The 14228-nt window shown below is 53.0% G+C and overlaps 1 long non-coding RNA gene across 3 annotated transcripts in view; it reads right to left on the bottom strand.

The window, feature by feature from the left end:
- Positions 1-3931, bottom strand: part of LOC140843236 (uncharacterized) — a 183204-nt gene extending 179273 nt beyond the window's left edge. For all 3 annotated transcript variants that reach the window (XR_012120836.1, XR_012120835.1, XR_012120834.1), the window contains exon 1: positions 3660-3931. This is a non-coding gene — a long non-coding RNA (uncharacterized lncRNA). The remainder of the gene's footprint in view (positions 1-3659) is intronic.
- Positions 3932-14228: the final 10297 nt, after the last annotated feature.

Here is a 14228-nt window from a genome sequence, read left to right as displayed (position 1 = left end):
GAGTTTTATCATTCCTCTTCATATTGTGCAATTCCAGGTTCACATGCAAATACAAGAGCATTCAACTTGTGTGCAGAATCACCACAGTTACACAATTCATGTTTCCCAGCTTGCGAGTGCATAGCTAGTTCCTTCTTACTAGAAGGGTGAAAACAGCGCAGAAAATCAAGCCAACTGTTTCCATCCACTTCCTGATACGTGCGCACTCTAATAACACTCCGTGGAAGCCAGTCACTTCCAGAGCAAGCTTACCTCACACTTGCTTTGACTGCTTCCTGAACCTCCAAGTGCTGCGGGTCCACCGACCTTCTGTGCTCATGGGGCAGCTTGAATGATATATGCAAATATAGCAGGGAATGGGGTCACACATGCTGTGTGTATCTCCTCTGCTTGCCCACATGCTCCACTGTCTCACTGGACTTTTCTTACAAGTTCAAAAATAAAATCACCGGGAACCCCAAGATGGCCATAGCAGAGCAGTACGCTTAGCACAGGGCACTTTGAATGAGGGCAGTGTGGGGTCGCCCGGCTCTCATGCCCACGAAGCCAGCCCTGGACCTGGTGCTTCTATCTCAGCCACTTTTAACCGCCAAGCCATCCGATCTAAGACCTGGGACCCCAGGGGTCCAGAAAAGGCCCAATATACTCCAGTGCCAAGAAGCCCCATGGTTCAGGGCTTCAGACTCTCTATTTAATACCAAACTGAATTTCTAAAATCCCTGTTTCTTCCACATGTTTGATCGTTTCAGACACTGGGGCTGCATTGTTTTGCACCCAGCCTCATTTCAAACATGTTTAAAATTAATTTTCTAAAATACACTTAATAAGCTAAAGAATTAACTCAGGTGAAAGGACGTCACCATTATCAATATCACGTCCTTTATCTACAACCAGGTAGTAAGATCATCAAGCCACTTTATTTTCGATGATATATACAGCACCACATCGAAAACAGTGGGTGCCTAGTGATGGCAGGGTGACACATGAAATGTGCCGAGTCACCACTTCTTTTGACTAGACAACACATCTTCCACGGACAGCTCATTTTTGAACTAATATGCTAGCAGCGCTTGAGAAAATGTATAGGTATTTTTTCAATCTACAAAGCCTTTTTTACATGCATATGTCATCTGAGGCTCAGAATCAGTTTCCACCGTGAGCTGTTTTAGCCCACCTGGTATAGGGAGGCCTGAGAAGGGAAAGGACTTGCCCGTCATAAAATGGTAAGAGACAGTGCCAAACCCAGTCATTTCTAAGTGCAGGATTTTCTGCAGCGACAGCCTTTGAGGTGATGAAGTAATCACTTTGGACCAGAAGCATAATAAAAGGAAGAAAATGATCTGGACAGAAACAAAAACTGTGATTCCTCCTAGAAGGCAAATCAGCAATGCCCTCTGGACAAAAGGGTCTGATGCGCCAGCAGTGAGCATTGTTACGGGTCAGCCCAGCCCAGGCCCTGGGTCAAGATCTCGGGCCTGGAGATGCCAGATTGAGACCCCTTGCAATCGAGCATCATGTAGGCTGAGAGATAAAGGCCCGGGCCATCCAGGCAGCAGGCTGAGGGGAGGCAGGGCTCTCCATGCCCTTCCTTGCAGGTCAGGGGGCGCAGACCTCCCGAGGAGGCCAGTGTCTCCCCCACTGCTGACACCCCCAGGTCCCTCCTAGGGCCCAGGCTGCCTGCTCAGAGCCCCTCCTCCCCTCCGCTGAGAGCTGTGGGTCATGACCAGTGAGCCCAGCGGTGTCCTCATCCACGGAGGAATACGTTGAGTTCCAGGAACTGCGCTCCCTGAGCCTCCTGAGATACAAGCCCCATGCCTTCTCCCTTCCGAGGTCCTACCGGGTCTCCAGACTGGAACCACAGGGGCGGCACAAATTCTAAAGCAGGAATGTGGCCACTGCCGAGCCCGAGGACCTCCCTGACTGCCGTCCTGGGAAGCCCCAGGCTGCTCCATCCTCTCCCCTACCCCCGCCACCTTCACAGCCCAAGCCTCCCCTCACCAGTCCCTGCAACCCCTCGGCCACCTTCTGGGGTGCAGAGCTGTCTGCAGGAGCCCAGCGCCCAGCAGGGGGAAGTCCAGAGAAGAAGGCTTGTGTGTGTAGATGGGGGCCACCCCACTCTGAGGAGCGAGGGCAATGGACCTGTGCCCAGTGCCCCCTCCTCATCCCTGTGCACCCTTTGTCCTGCCCTCCCTGCTCCCCAGGGAGGCCCAGCTCATGGTCCAGTCTCCTCCGAGTCACGACGGGGCACATTTCTGTAGCCCTTTACAGTAACAGAGCACCTTTCATACCCACAGCCTCCTGGGAGCCCCGTGACCTTGTCAGTCAGCAAGCAATGTTCCCAGTTTACAGAGGGATAAACCGTGCCTCGGCCAAGCACACTGACTTGCCCAAGGTCATATGGCTAGGAAGCAGGAGTGCCAGGCTTCAAACCACAACTGTGTGACCCCGAGGGCCCTATTTTTTGTCAACACCACACACCACCTCCAAAGAGACACCGCAGAACTGCTATATTGCAGATTATTTCTGTGGGCTGGGAAATCAATGACCTATGTTTCCAAGGATTCATTTGACACCACACCACTGGGGTGGTAAAGGCCCTGGGGCATTTGGGATAAGGGTAATTGCTAACCTGCAGGTGGGGCCTTCCAGTCTATGAAGTGCTTGCTCATACATTATCTCAGAATTCACCTGCTCACTCCCTCAGCTTGATTTACAAATGCCCCACCGATGTGCAGGCAGAAGGCGCTGTTAGGGGAGAGGCGAGAACACATCCTCTCCCCTGTGGCCGGCTTCGCTTATGCAGAACCTCAGCCTGTTCTCCCAAACCCCTGGAGATCTGTGGCCATCGCGTGGACGAAGCGCCGAGGCTCAGACGCCGAGCAATGTGCAGCAGGGCTGCTGGCTGAGTGAGAGAGCAGTTCCTGCAAAGGGCGGTGGGGACTTACAGGATGCCTAGAGCACCTAGAAACCCCTGATCGTCTCTTCTGCCACTGCCAAAATATGTTCACCTGTCCCCCCTTTCTGGCAGTAAAGGGGGACCTGTCCAGCTTAAAATGTCACTGGGTGCCGGGACAAAACTCTCCCCATAGCCCAAAAGGGACACACACTCCCATGTGGCAAAGGCTGTTGCTGCATTTATTCCAAACCTAAGAATGGAGGGGTAGGGACGGGGGAGTACTGAGGATGAGATGAAGCAGAAAGGTGACCCCCAGCCGAGATCAAAAGGAAACGTTAAGACGGGGCAATGCAGTGGCCAGCTCAGCACGGCAACCTGTGAGTCTCTGAGGACTCCTTTCCCGTCCGGCCCTTCCCGGCTCCCGCTCCTTTGCTAGACTGGCATCCGGCACGTCCCTGCTGAGGTCGGCTTCCAGAAGCTGCCACCTTGGTGGCATTTGGCTCAGTCCTTAGACATGCAGCATGGTTTGGTCGTTAGGGCTTTTCAACCGCCCCCTGAAATGAGAGGGCAGCAGAGCACCCCTGGGGCCACCCAGGCAGGGCCAGGGAGAGAGGGGGCTCGGGGTCAAGGCAGAGGAGCTCTGGGCACGAGGCAGGAATGGAAACAAGACAGCATGGCCGGATTCCAGCTCCAAGGAAGAGGAGCCGGGGAGGCATGACTGCTCAGGAAAGAGAGCCTGTGGCTCCTGGCAGCGGCCGCTTACCCCAGACAGTCTTCCGGAAGTCAGGGGCGCAGCAAGATGGCACGTGAGCTCTGTTTGGAGGTGAGGAGAGGCACAAAGGGATCCGCAGTGCCGGGCAGAAACCATGACGACGGTCACGTGACGCAGCACACGGTCCGCGCCAGGGTCTATACCAGGGTCTATGCCTCACCAAGTGTGTTCCTCAGACGCCCCTGGGCTGATGCCCCACAGTCCATCAAGAGAGGTGAGCTCTGGATGGAACGAGGCGAAACGGGTTTCCCAGCTGCAGGACTTCTTAGGGCCTTTACTACGTAATTTCCATTATGACACTTCAAAGAGGCAAATCCTTCTCTCCTGGCACTGACGTTCCACTTGGGAAACGCCACGAGTGAAGGGTGTGGACGCCTGGAATTCCCGAGATAGGTGGCCCTGGTGTCTGAGCAGGGCGCCTGGGGACTTCCACTTGAGAAAGATAGGTCCTGGTCAGGTGCACGGTGACATCACTTCCCTTGGGGTCTCAAGCCCACCTCGGTGGTTGATGGGAGAAGAAACGGGCAGAAGGCCCTGTCGTGGGTCTGGCACAGCATGCGCTTTGCCGACTCAGACCCTCACACCCCTCCCAGGGGCCAGTCGGTCAGTGCTAATGGAGAACATAGTGACCTGCCCACACCCCCTCCCTGTTCAGGCGATACCCAGGGAAAAAACATGGACAAAGAATGAATGAGTAACTAACTCCCAAAAAAGAAAAGATACACAAATTCCAAGATTATAAAAAAACTATCCAGCTTCCTCATCAATCAAATAAATGCAAAGAAAAACAATAATGTTCTCTTTTTATTTACCACCTCAGCAAAGTGTTTTGTTTTTTTTTTTTTAAAGATTATAGCACTGGCCAAGGAGCACTGCAATGGGAGTCCCAAAAACTGTTATCAAAATCCTAAGTTGGTCCCTCCCTTCTGGAGGTCATTTAGCAACACAGATCAATAGGCCAAAAACGCACATGCCTCTCTCAAGAACTATATCCTAAAGAATCGGAAAAATAGGAAATATTTACCTACACAAATGTTCACTGTGGTGTTCTTAATTATAACAAAACACCAAAAATCACTGGAAGGTTAAGTAATTGGAAATCAGGTATAAATAATACATATTATGTTCATACAAAAGTATAGTTTGAAAAAAACACAGAAGACTGATGATTTGGAAATGTATTTGTGATATGTAGTTTATTGGAGGGGGCAGGAAATAGACAGTTGTCACATCATGATCCGTCTGAACAACAAAAAGCAAAACGTGGTATGTGTCACTTCACTCGAAAGCTGCGCTCCAATCACAGAGCTGTATCCACCAAGAGAGATGCCAACCGGAACCTCCCCTTAGTACTCACATCTCATCTCCCTCCTGTACAGAAGAGCATTCAAGTTCACACCTCAGGTTAAAATCCAATGTCTCCCTCTATTCTCCAGCATCTCCAGCCCCTGGGATCCTAACAAAATGGCCTTTTCCGTGCACCTGGACCCACCCTCCACCCCTCTCTCATCCGCTCCATGCCCAGCCCTGCACAGTGTGCTCCCAGCTGGGCACAGCCATCTCACTGAGGGTCCCGCTCATCCCTGAAGCCTTCCCAGGAGCACCAGTTCAGGGGCCTCCCTCCCAGATCAGAGAATGACCTTTACCCTCCATGTCACCCACTACCCCTTAACGTTAGACATTTGGTTTCACTTCCTGTTCACAGGCTAACTGGAGGGTGGGCCTCTGTTTGCTCATCTGCAAAATGGGGACAGAGCCGTCTGCCTTGTGGAAGACATCCTGCAAGCTGTGGCCACCGCTGGTAGGTTGCCTGGATCACGGTCAGCACGCTGCAGTCTCCTCACCTGCAAGCACACACCTCCCAGGACTGCGACCTTGAGGATCTGATGGAACAATCCCGGGAAATATTTAAAATCAGCAGGAGACACCACCATACACCCTCAGAAATGGCTAAAACTAAAAAGACCAAGGGGCAAAACACATGAAACGTTCACACGACACTAGTGGGAATGCAAAACGAAACAACAGCTAGTTAGGAACCCAGTCTGGCACTTCCTTATTAAGATAGACGTATACTTACCACATGACCCAGCAGTTCCACTCCCGGTATTTGCCCAAGAGATTTGTACACATATTATAACAGCTATATATACAATTTAAATATTCATTAATGTTAAAATGAATAAAGAACCCAGGGACTAACTAACACCATGAGTTAATTCCTAGGATGGAACACTCTTCACACCGCAGAGGGGTGGACACCTGGCACAAGCAACAGTGGTGGGGGGGGTATCTCCCCGGCAAGGACAAAGTGGCAGAAACAAGATGCAGGAAAGTGCAAACAGTGTGAGTCCATCTATTTGAGGTTCTAGAAGAAGAAAAACTCTTCTGTGATGAAAGAACACACAATGGTAAATTGTCTCTGGCTTGGATTGGGAGGGAGGGGAGAGATTAGCAAGGGACCAGAGGGGACTTTATGGGGTGCGGCAATGCTCCATATCTTAACTGGAGTCTTGTTTGTAAGAACATACACATTTGTCAAAACTCATCACTCAAGACCTTGTGGATCTTAAATATACAATTATATGTCATTAAGAAAAATAACAGTGGTCTCAGCACACAGGAAATGCTCTGCAATTACTTTATTGTCATTAGGAGGACCTGCTCTGGCTCCATGGACTCACAGGACACCAGAGTTTGAGGCACCCTTGGACATTCCCCAGCCCAGGTGGCCTTGACCATGTTTGTGCCACGGAGCCTTCCAGCAGGTGCCTGACACCTCGGACCCTTCCTCAGAATAGCTTTGCCTGCATAAAAGAAAGTCTCTGTGATGACAAAGGAAACCAATTATTTTGAAAGTTATCAAATATTAAAAACAGATTTGTGATCTAGAAGTCCATGTGTTTCTTTATTAATGCATTAAATAACAAGCCCTACCCGAGGGTTTAATAACTATCATAATTTCAAAGTAGGGAGGAGTATAAATGGCATTTTGAAATTCCTGCTCCAGCTGCAATGGAAAATGAAAATATCTGGGATCCCTGTTGGTAACCAAGTCATGGGCTCTGCGAGTACTATGCCTGTGGTACTGTCCCCCTACTCACCGAGGGGCTCCATTTCAGTTAGGGGCCAGTGATGTTATTTTCCCAGCCAGGCTCGTAGACCTGCCCACAGAGGCCGGCCTCCCCAGTGGGACCCTGCCCTAGACCCACCCTCTCTGCCCACAGCGCAGGCAGTGCAGTCGAGAGAAGAGTTTTGATCCCAAAGCCACACAGTTTGAACTCAGAGCCCAGTGTCCTGCCTCCTGGGCCCCCTGTCCTTCAAGATGTATAAAAATGTAAAAAGATTCAGCACAGAGCCTGACCTGGGGGTCTCTCCTCATTATAAACAAAGAGGACTGTGACTCTTTGGTGCCAGGGCAGAAAGAAGCAATAACACAAATGCACACGCGCACACACACAAACAGACACACCCTCTACACCCTCTGGCCCTGCCTGATTCAGTAGTGCAGGGCTCAGCTCGGTGGGCAGCCCCGGACCCCACAGCCCCTGCCAGGCCCTGGCCCAGGACATGGGTGACCCCCGCCGCAGCAGTGGTCAGCAGGGCCCGCACACCCCAGGCTGGCAGGCTGGCAGGCTGGCAGTCGGCGGGGGCCCACCGAGCTCGGAGCCTCTGCCGGCATTAACTCCCCGCTGGGATAATTCTTCTCCAGCCTTTTTTCCTGGCCACCAAGTGGGCCTGCCACCACACTGCTGTTTTTCATCTTGTTAATTGAGTCATTTATTTCGTTAAAAGGTGAAACTTTATCAGGGTTTATGTGCCAAGTGTGAGCAGGTATATTTAATGATACATCAAAAGGCCACAATCTCAGGTGCCTCTATATTTAGAGGTGGTACAGGGGTGGGGGTGGGGGGCAGGATGGAGCCAATCCCACACAATTAAATTATGCTGATTTTTAAAATAACCATAGGTTAGATGCCAGGCAACTTTGGCATCAGGGTGTGCCCTGAAATGCGCTCTGCGGAGCTTGAGGGCTGCCCCCAGGCATCTGGGTGGGTCTGTCCACCTCCCCTGGGTGCCGAGGCCTGAACCTGGGGCATCACCCTTGGCTCCTGGCTGCCTGGCACCCAACCCCAAGTCCAGAGCCTCTCAGGTGAGAGAGCAATTGGCCCGGATGCCCTGCCCCCTCCACTCTCACCCCTGCGACCCTCCAACCAGTCCTGACAGCCATCATCCATCGGGCACCCTGAGACCCCTTGAGGACCTTCCAAAACCCAGAGGGCAGCCAGCCCTTCTCCTGCCAAGCCCTTCCGTGCCCTCCCTCCCCTTACACCACCTGGTGAAGTCCAAGCCCCTTCCTGACCTGGCCCCCACCTGCAGCCTCAGCCTGCACCTACCCCACCTGCTGCCTGCATTACAGCCCGGCTCTGGGCCACCAACAGACTTGCCTTAAAACAGCCCATCACCCCCATCCTCTCTGTCCTCCTCACCCCGAGGCAGTGCTCCTTAACACGCTGGAACCACTCAGGGAGCTTCTGAAATCACCAAAGCCTGGGTCCCTCCCAAGGCCGACTGAGCCAGAATCTCAGCGCCTGGGGTGCAAGGGTGATTCCCTGTGCAGCTGAGATTGACAGCTGCCATTTCACCTGGGGCTCATCTTTCAAGGCCAGGCCTTGAAGGTTATCACCTCCCTCGGAAGCCTTCCAGGCCTCTGGCCCTAGGGCCCTTGCCCCCTGAGGGTGAGCGAGCCCCCCTGGCTGGGCCCAGGTCTCCTTGTGCTCTCCTACCACAGTGTGATGGGAATCCCAAGGCTCCCTGCACACGTGCCCCTGAAAGCTAGAGGGGGCTGGGGAGGGTGCTCGGTGGGGAGCCTGCCTGGTGTGGACATACCCCCGCCACAACCATGGGCCATGAGGACAGCTCCCATCCAGGTGCAGATCGGGAAGATCCGGGCTCTGGGCCCCCCCTGGCAGCAATAACATGTCCCCTGGGCAAGGCAAGGGGCTGTATGGAGGCTGGGAGCAGCCAGCCACCGGGGCCACAGGGAATCCTGTAGATTGACACAAGGTAGCAAGACATGATTGAAAGAACCAGGACTCTGAGTTCCACCCAAATCTGCCACGACCCAGCTGGGTGACCTTGGGTGACTCACTTGGCCTCTCTGAACCGGTTTCTCCACCTGGGAAGTGGAGGTAGTAGTCCTGTCGTTCTGTGGCAGGATATATGTGACAGGTCAGGCACAAGGCCTGGCAGGTCGCCACTTAAGAGGTGCTGTGTCCCTATGCCAGAAGCCTGCCCCCTCTTCTTTAGATGCCCTTGGAAGCTCAGCCACCTGTCAGCCGTGGCAGGCTGCCGGGCACCTCACCATGGACAAGGCTCCTTTTCCTCCTGTGCATCCAGAAGACAGATGGGGGAAGCACGGGTCAGCCTGTTTCCCTCCCATTCTGCTCTGATGGTTTTTCTCTTGAAAACACAGTGCAACCTGGGTGTCTTGCCAATGGGTTTCAGCCCCAGGCAAGTTCACTATGGATTCAATGGGACCAAAGAAAATTGACAGCAGAACACTCTTTGGGGTGAAAGAGTTATACCCAACTTTATTTCCAGGTGGCATGTCAGTCACTAGAGTCCCATTCACTCAGAGCGAGTCTGCAGGCAGCAAGCTGGTCTCTGCCTCTGGGCCCCTCTGTCCTCACAGCCGTCCCCTGGGCCTCTCGGCACAGCCGTCCCACACAGCCGTCCTCTGGGCCTCTGTCCTCGGCGCTGCCACCACTCCAGCCTCTGCTCTGCTCTCCTGCAGCCTTGCAGCCCTGCCACCGTGTCATGCCCAGAGCACTGGACAGAGCTCTTTTTATAGAGTCAACAGCCATGTAGTGCCCACAGGTGAGCTAGTCAACCACCAGGTGAGAATCCTGGCCACAGGGACTCTCATTTTATCCACACTGGGCTACAGGAGTTTCTGTCAGTCAGACGGCCCTCTCCATCTGACGAGCAGGTTTCTCCTTAATTCTATTCCAAGGCACATGAATCGAGCACCAGCTGTGTAAGCCTGCGCTAGGGAACATGGAGGCCATGAGGAGCATGTGCCCTCCGTGCTTATGCTGGCAAACCCATGCCAAGTCCGTTCTTCCGGGATCCCAAGCCCAGTAGGCCTCCGCCCAGGGAGCACACGGCCACCAGGCTCACCACAAGGCCAAGGAGCACTTGAGCCCAAACACGCAGACCCCCCATCCTCGGCAGAGTCTCCCCCTCACAGTGAAAAGCTGGAGAACAGAGACCCATTAGCAGAGGATTTTATCAAGTGCTCGGCCTTCTCCAAACGCAGCGAAAACTTGGCGCACTCAGTCTTCAGAGAATGTACCCACGTGCCCATTGCTGGCCTGTGTGTCTCAGGCGTTTCCGGAACATCCGTGGACAGTGTAGGCTTTGCTTTCGAAGGGATCCCCAGGACCACCCCCAGTGAAGATTTCAAGCGGGCCTGATGGGGGAGACCACACTGCCCTTGGCAAAGCCCTGTGTGTGCAGGCCTGGTCGCCTCACCGTGGCCTGACACAGAGGGGTGTCTGCCACCACATAGCAAGTGAACCCCATGCGGCGGAGGGTCCTGCTTACCCTCACTTCTGCTCTGCACCCCATACTGCCCTGCCCTGGCTGGGGCTGATCTGTCTGGAGCCCCCAGCAGCACCCCTGCTTCCTGCTGTCCTACCACCAGAGGCACCTGGAGAGCAGAGGCAGGAGGGCGGCGAGGACGGGGGTCTAGAGCTCCCAGAGCCGCCCTGCTGCACCCCCTGATGGTCTGCATCCCCTTCCTGCAGCGGCCACAGCACCCGCTCCTGCTGCCCTTCCCTCGAGGTCAGGGGAGTGACCCTCCGATCTTCAGACCCAGTTTTCCCTTTCACAAGAGCAGCCTATTAAATTCTCAACTATGTTCCAAGCACCCTTCCTGAGGTGCTCTAGGGTAAACGCCCAAGGTATTTATATTAGCTGCCTCTCCATAGTCTCCCCGGCTTTCGTCAGAAAAAAATGTCCTCATGTGGAGCCTGCAAAATAAATGTCTCCCTGGGTTTAAAATCATGAGAAAGCGAAAGAACACAGTCTTCTCTCTCAGGCTGGGCACCCCCAGTGGCCACACTTCCCAAGGACAGGCAGCTCCAAGAACTGTAGGAGGCTGGATCTCCAAAGGGGAGCAACGACTCCGTCCCCCCATTGGGCTGTTAGGCATGGCTTCAGGTGGGTGGGCTCTCTGGGTGAGGTCAGTAGGTCAGGGCAACAGGCAAGGCCAGCAATGGAAGGAACCAAGGCCCGCCGTTCATGTAAGGCCTGGGGGTGGGGAGAACTCAGCCAGTTCTCCCAGGCCACGGCGGAAAGGCTGGGCCCTGACCTCTGTGAGCACGGGACAGGGGTCGAGGGGGCCTCCAAAAGATGGACTGACAGACCGTAGCCCTGCAGCAGCACCAGAATCCAGGCAACGCTGTTCCCAGGAACAGCAGTGGCCATCCCACCCCCTCCAGCTACTGAGCACTGACCTCCACATGCAGTTCTTGTCCTCACAGTAAGACCTCTCCATGGCCACACTTATTACCCCCATTTCACAGACAAGGAAACTAAGGTTTTGAAAGGGAATCTGGTGTGTTTTCAGCCACCAGGTATGAAGGGTTTCCTCCGTAGCCCAGGAGGGGTGACGCACATTTGATAGGCGATTCCTTCTCTAAGCGTCACGCTGATTCTGCCAGGGAAGGATTGTTCAGCCCATCCCACAGATGAGGAAATGGAGGCTCAGGGAGGGGAACAAACCATCCCTGTTCTTACAGCTGTGTGGCACGGTCAAAACTCAAACCCCAGGGCCCCCTCTCTCCCCAGAAAGCTCATGAAGCTGACGACTGAAGAGGGACGTCCGGCTTGTGGAAAGCAGGAAGGGAGAAGTGGCGGGAAGGGGTGAGCATCTCTGCCCCACGGCCTCAGACCACCACGCCCAGCTGCTCCCCTCCGCATCCTCAGGTGGAGCCTCTCTCGCTCCCTAGGATGGAGCCTCGGGTTCCAAGCCAGGTTCCCTTGTAAACATCATTCACGACAATCTCATTCCCTGTGACCACACGGAGGCGTGACACCGACCTCACCCTGTGGCAAAGACTGTCTGAGCTTCCTGTGGCTGCTGTAACAAATGGCCACAGGCTGGTGGCTTAAAACAGCGGAAATGGATTATCTCATAGTCCCAGAGGCCAGAATCCCAGACTCAAGGTGTCAGCAGGGCTGCGTTCCTTCGGAGGCTCTGGGGGAGAATCTGTCCTTGCCACTCTGAGCCTCTGGTGGCCCCGGCAGTCCTTGGCTTACAGCAGCATCAATGCACATTGCCTCCTCCCCTGTGTCTCTCTGTTTGCCTTCTCTTTTCTGTCTCCTAGAAGGATACCCATCAATGGATTTAGGTCCCCCCTTAATCCAAGGCGATCTCATCTTGAGATCCTTATCTTCATTACTTCTGCTTATTCCAAATACGTTCCCATTCTGAGGTTCCAAGTAGACCTTTTAAAGAACAGTTACTACTCAACCCGCTACAAAGACCTCAATTCCTTTCTCTCCACTCCCAGCTCTTTTGACACTACCCTCCACACCTATCTCCCGCCTCCGCAGCCGTCCCCTCACACCTAGTGGTGGCATGGTTAGCAGGAAAAGCACGGTTCCTCAGGCCACTCAGACCTGGTTTTGAATCTCCGTTCTGCTGCCGGCCAGCTGTACAGCCCATCGAGCCACCTGACCTCTCCACGGCTTCCTGGCCTCACCTCAAAGGAGCAACCTCCACCACTTGGTTTAGGGCGTTATATGATCTAATGAATGGTGGGTTCTCAACAAATGGTGGATACCCCTCCTGCCACCCTACATTTGCAAATACCCAGGAGATCAGACTGGTGGGGGTTTCCTTGAGAGGGCCTCACAGCTGGCCTAGTCCACAGGAGCTGGCATTCCATAAGCAGCTGTGGTACTCAGCTCCCAAGGACTGGGTTGACTGTCACTAACTGGTATGAAGATAGTTTCAGACCAACTTGTGAAATCATGCACATGTCAGAAACCTATGTGCTTAAGGGGAAACTGAGGCGATGTGACTTGTCCAATGTCACAGCAGGACCTAAAGCCCTGGCTTTGGCAAACATCTTCTCCAGTGTTTCCCTGGATACCTGGAATCTGCATGAAGCTCCTTGGCTCTTGACAGGGATGCAAAAAGTCTCTCCCCACAGAATTCCATCTGCCTAGATCGAGGGCCTTTCTCACTTGACACTCAGTCTGTTCATCCCGCAGGGTGTCCATGAACGTCCCCTCCGCTTGCCCTGCTGTGGGCTGCCATGCCACCCAGCTCATTTGCCCCGTTAAGTCCTATTCCCGTGTTGACTCTGTCTATTCATGTGTTTGTCATGAGCAAGACACTGTGGGTTTTTTGTGGGTGGGGACCATGCCTGATCCATCCCTGCCTCCCTACTGTCTACCTTGGACGCAACACCTAGTAGGACCTTGTTATACCATCAGGTGATAGCAACAACCAAAACTTAAGTTTCTTTGCCGTTTGCGACATGATTGGCATTCACAGAAGGGAAATTAAAAGGGGACATTTGTGGTCAAACTGGTAGGAACCACTGAGCTAGATGAAACCTTCATTTTCCACAGAAGCAACCAGAAGTCCTAATGGGAAGTATCTTGCTCAAGATCATGAAAGGTGGTGACATCGCAAGAAATGTGACCCAGAAATATGATTCATAGTTCCTGCTCCACTTCCTTGCTTGAGAATACAGGGAGAAGAGGGCAGGTGTGTACAAACAAGGGGAGATGCCTCTGTGGGAATGTCGGCTCTCCAGTTAACTGGGGACCCTCAGGCCAAAACTCTTCCTGGCTGCCAGCCCATCTTTAAAGCTTCTTTCAGCATTAATTAAAAGAACTTTCTCAGCACTACCCAGACCAGCTTCTGCTGGGAGCTGAATTACCCATGCCTCCATGGTCATAACAGCATTTTCACCACAGCTGGGCTGGCTGCTCTCAGCAGGGTGGGCTGCCCCTTCATAAGGGCTTCGGAGAATTCAATAATCGTGGAAGGGGTACCTGGTCTGTGGAAGGGAGGGACCAACTAGCCAAAAGGGCTGAAATTTGAAAGCCAGCTGAATTAACTAAAAAAGAGGGGAGGTGAGTAGTATGGAAGAAACAGAGAAATAAAGCAGCAAGGGGTGAGAACACAGACCAAGGTGAGGGCAACAGGCTCTGGGCCACAGGCATGTATGTGTCCTGTTAACAAGTTTGTGCGTAACTCCGTATCAGTAAGTCACCAAAGGGCTTAAACAAGGAAGGAGCATATCAAACTTATTTCTGTTTTCTTTTTTAAAAGATTGAGCAATTTGCCTTAAAAAGAATTCCGACTTAGAGGGAAAACTCCACAGGACTGCCCTTATTTCAGCACCATTTAAAAGTTTGGGGTTCCCCAAGCCCATTCATTAATCATTCAATGCAAAGGCTCACAAAAGTTGACAAAAGCTGTTAAACTCATGGTTATGCTTATGGTTCATTAAGATAAAGGACACAGATTAA

The sequence above is a fragment of the Manis javanica genome, chromosome 8 (genome assembly GCF_040802235.1).
Source record: "Manis javanica isolate MJ-LG chromosome 8, MJ_LKY, whole genome shotgun sequence".
In the NCBI taxonomy this organism is placed as follows: Eukaryota; Metazoa; Chordata; class Mammalia; order Pholidota; family Manidae; genus Manis; species Manis javanica.
This window is presented reverse-complemented; position numbering and strand designations above follow the sequence as displayed.